General features: G+C 35.2%; 1 long non-coding RNA gene across 2 annotated transcripts in view; it reads left to right on the top strand.

Moving 5' to 3' along the window:
- The first annotated feature begins 6 nt into the window (after positions 1–6).
- The window catches only part of LOC107834994 (uncharacterized), a 6,624-nt gene continuing 1,801 nt past the window's right edge, over positions 7–4,829 (top strand). The window contains exons 1-2 of one of the 2 annotated variants that reach the window (XR_001660815.1): positions 7–568; positions 1,503–1,505. This is a non-coding gene — a long non-coding RNA (uncharacterized LOC107834994). Of the gene's footprint in view, positions 569–1,045; positions 1,049–1,502; positions 1,506–4,829 lie in introns of both variants that reach the window. The other variant, XR_001660814.1, reaches the window with a different exon arrangement.

The following is a 4,829-nucleotide window of genomic DNA, read 5'->3' as shown; positions in this document are numbered from 1 at the left end:
TCAGCCATTGTTCGTTGTCAGCTGTTGTTCGTACTGCTTTTGATCAGTTTGTCTAAAGGCTTTCGAGTTGTTCATAGGAGTAAGGTTAAAGTTAGTTAAATAGTTAATAGTCAAAGTAAAAGGTCGATTGGCTCTGCAGCGGGAGATGGTCGTCCCCGGCTTTTCCCGGACGCGGGGAAGGTAAAGGCTAGGTTTTGTCGGTTTTATCCTTGGGGAGTGCTGCCCCCTGAAAAGAACGCGTTAGCCAATCTGTGACTTGCTCAAGAAACACAAGTGTTGAGAGGAGTCCACCATAGGAAAAAAGATGAGATAAGAGAATAAAGAGATAAGAGAATAAGATAAAGGTTGATCGCGATCTGTTCCTCTGTAGAGTAATAAGTGAAGTAATAAGTGAAATAAGTGATAAAAGAGGACATCATAGGAGCTGAAAAGCGTGGATCCATTTCTGTGTGTCTGAAAGCTGTGTGTGTGTGTCTGTCAGTTGTGTGTGTAAGCTTCTGCCGCTGAGCAGACGTTATGTGTTTAAATGTACTATTTTATGTTTATCTCAATGTGTTTTAAAACCATGGTCAAGATTGGGAAATTATAATCTGTGGGAGGTTTTTGATTTTGTCTGCTGTGTTTGATTTCCTCGCCGCCGTGCGAGCAAAACTGCTAAAAAAAAAACAACAAACAAAAAAAAGAGAAAGAGGTGATTTTTGAGCCTAAATTTTGAACCTAAACAAATGGAGGGTGAACTTGAAAAGGAAAAATACTATCCAAAGTGGGGCATTGGGCCATGGATTGCGCTCGGTGAGCAAATAGAAGCATTAATAACCTATTTGTCAAAGCATGATGAATATGAAAATAAGGAAGAAAGAGAAAAACTAAAAAAAAGGGGCTAGAATACCTGGTGCAGAAAGGAGGCGACCTGTTAAACAGNTTTTTTGCAAAACCGGACCTGTGTCCTTTCATTAATTCCTGGGTGAAAACCCCAGGTGGCGTTGTTGGCAACAAACATTGTATAGTCCAAACCACGGAACGCCACATTTGGCGTTGTTGGCAGGATGTTTTTGCAAATTTAAGCGGAGACTGTGTTTCGAGTGTTTTATTTATTTTTTTTAGTATCTGTTTTATTAATTGTTTGGCAAAGCAGCAGCTGGTTAAGTGGTGGTGTTTTAACTTAACCTTTAACTTGTTTTTTTTCTCTCCCCTGTGTTTTGGAGGCTGGCATCATTGTATCACCCCTCTACGTGCCAGGATTCAGTTATGGAGGCAGAAATGCAGCCTCGCAATATCAAAGTCCCTTTGGCATACTGAGCTTAATTAAAACCAGGTTAAGTTTATGAAAAAAAAAACATATTAAGTCGCAACACACAGAGCCTCCATGCAGTTATAACATGTAGCTCAATGATTGTTATAATAATAATCATAAAAATCTCAATAAAATTGATAAAATAACTTTCTGATCCTTCTGTGTTCTGCTAGCCTGATATGTTTGCAGTACTGTAGTGTGTATGAAGCATGTAATGTACAAAGTGGCAAAGAAGAATAATAAATGGCATTGATAAATACCTGAAAAGTGTACTTCATTAGCAATTATAGCAAACCAAAAGTGTAATTGTAGCATACTGTGATCACACTACGAATATATAAAATATGTAATGCTCATCTACTTAAAATACATCCTAAATATATTTTAAATGTAATTCAATCACAAAAATAGTACACCTAAAATATACTATTCAAGCACGTCTAAGCTGTATACAAAGTATAACTTTAGTTGTTCCAAAAAAGCATGTACACTTAGTACACTTTAAATTGTGATTTTTCTACAATTTAGTTACTATTACAATACACAAAATTAGTTGTTCCAAAATGGCATACTTCAAGCATACTGATGATTAGTCTGGCTTCAAGTATGCTAAAATTTAACATCCTTAGTACATTTATTTTTAACCTGGGTGCTGTGTCATTCACATTGGAACATTTGCTTCAATTTATTACTCTCTTGCAAATTAATCCTTTGAAGCTGCAGTATGTAATTTGGTTTAAAAAAATATTTTTTTTACATATTTGTTGAACCTGGCACTATGACAGGACAGAATAATATGAATAATATGAATCAGATAATCTGTGGTACTGGGGGAAAAAAAAGCTCATCCGCCTTCTCCCAATGCTAGTTAGAAACAACCAATTAGAGCCAGGAGGCGGGTTCTGTCAATCACCCCCCTGTGCTGCTGTTTATCCCCCTTTTCCTTCTACCCCGTTGCTCTCTGCTATACTGTAGCTAGCAAAGCCTGCTGTGAATGCTAATGCTAGTCAACATGCCGGCAAATTTTCTTGTAACGGTTTTCCTATGTATATTAAGTAGATGAGCATTACATATTTTATATATTCGTAGTGTGTTCACAGTATGCTACAATTACACTTTTGGTTTGCTGTAATTGCTAATGAAGTACACTTTTCAGTGTGCTAAGGGCTTCTCAGTTGTTAGGACATTTAGCAGCAAGTACTTGAAGTCGATTGACATCGCTAAGATTCTCCTCCTGGCTTTGATTGTTTGTTTTTGGTTGAGAGTGATGAAAACTTACAACAGACAGCAATAGTAGCTCAGATTAATCGTCTCATATATACTGTCACGGTATTGTGAGAGTTTTGACAAATATCAATTAAATATTAATAAAAGTTACATACCACAGCTTTAATTCTGATTAGGTGTGTGTGTGTGTGCGTTTTTGGTTTTTTTACTCTATAGATGTTTAGTTCCAGTAGTTTTTAGTTCAAAGGTTTTTATATGTGACTTGCATAAGGAAATGGGGATTCATAATGACACATAAAGAGTTTAAACAGTGGATATTTTAATTAGATGTCTTCAAATATTTATTCCATCTGTAACTGTAAAAATTTTTCACCCGACCACATTTTACACTTAGTCAATGGTTCACTACTACAGTGCGGACAGTTATTATTCTTTCACTTTTTTTCAGCAGTATCTGTTTTTTTTTTTACTACACAGACAATAAATCTGCCCCTTCTCTAATAATAAAAAATACCACAGCCCATCATCTAGATATTTTATTAAGCAATTAAAACCTCTTCTATGCATCATTTTGGGTTAAATAACATGTTAACTGAAAACATATTAATTATCGCTGCACTTTGCAGCGTGAGGCTTTTGCAATTTTTGCTTAGTTAAATCCAGATGGTCACATTCTTAAGCAAAACAGTAAGGAAATTAAGCACTTGCACATTTCTTGGCTCTTGCTCCTTTGCTCTCTGATGGACTGTGGAGCCCTGTGACATACATATATCGCATTTCAGTGGATGAAATTGTAAGCATTTGATTTAGGATTTAGAGGAAGTAAAAGTTGCCTGGCAGTGCTCGCTGAATGAGAATCAAAAGCCCTTNAGAGGAGAACTGAAATAATAAATGTTACTGATATATTGATGCTCTATTGGCTTAGTATGAGAAAAACACAAAAAGAACTAACTTGATCTTCAGCTTCAAGGAGAAGCCTTTAAATAAAATAAAAAGAACATTATGTTTACTAATCAGATGATGCAGAATCTTAAAGAACCTTCCTTGTTCTCCTCATCACCTGTGGATGCTGCTGTTCCCTGCCTGAGGTCCTTTGCTGTTCAGTGCATCACTTCCAACATAGAGAAGGGCAGCGGTACCGATAGAACCCCACCTGCCTATCAGACGGTTTCCCAGAACCGAAAGACGACCGTTGAACTCCGGCTTTCTATAGTATAAGGGCAGTACTAGTATCTAGTGACAAAACAAAATTTTTTCATTCACTTTAATGTTCTTTATATAATCCATTGATTTTGCTTTTGTTGTGTTTTTTCTGTTGCAGAATGAAGTCCAATCCTTTCTGGGTGTGCCGGGTGTGAGACTGTGAGCGCCTTCCACGATTGGTGGACCGAGTTAAAGCTGAAACGCCACACTGAAGCCTTATGGGCCTGTCGGGGTTTCCCATCGACTGCGCCGGCTCTACATCTGGACACACGCAGAAACTGATTTGACGTAGACAGGTCTCGCTATAGAGAGACTGATATGATTAGATCTTATTACTATTATTGCATTTTACTTAGAGATCATTTTTACTTGTTTCCTCATCACAGTTAATTCATATCAATATATTTTGACTGTGCTGCCCTTGATCCTGATTTATTGCATTCTTTGCTGTTTTATGAATGTGTTCATTGTTCTGTGCCTTTCAATACTCAGACTTCTAAGCTTTTCTTACCATTTCATTTTGTTTAAGATTGCATCCTTTCTGTAGTTCATTAACTTCAAATATTACATAGAAATTTCAATAAGTTTGTTTTATAAAACTAACACATTGTTTTATGCATTACTCATTATTGCTTCATTGACTTTAAAGGATAGTACCTTAACATTTCTAATTTTACTTTATTAAGTTCTAAGTAATATCTACCTTTTATTAATTTTACATTTTATTCATTTTAAATATTAACCTAACACTTTATTCATTTTTGCATTTTATTAAGTTTGAAATATCATCCTAACATTCTATTATATTTACATTTTGGTTAACTCTAACAACTTAGTGAATATAATTTTAATACTTTTTTACTTTAAAGATGAAAATTATCTTCCTAACACTTCACCCATTTTATATTTTTGTAAAATTTAACATTTATTCTTTTTAACTTGGATTACAAAAATATATAAAAACTAACACAAAAAAATTCAGACTTTGTTCTTTAATAGTTCATTACCCTTCTATGGCATGGCGTTGACCTGAGGTAACAAAAAGAAATAATAAATAAATAACATGCAACATAAAGGTAATAATATTTGGTTCCAGAAAGTGTCA

The sequence above is a fragment of the Poecilia formosa genome, unplaced genomic scaffold (genome assembly GCF_000485575.1).
Source record: "Poecilia formosa unplaced genomic scaffold, Poecilia_formosa-5.1.2 Scaffold899, whole genome shotgun sequence".
Classification (NCBI taxonomy): Eukaryota; Metazoa; Chordata; class Actinopteri; order Cyprinodontiformes; family Poeciliidae; genus Poecilia; species Poecilia formosa.
This window is presented reverse-complemented; position numbering and strand designations above follow the sequence as displayed.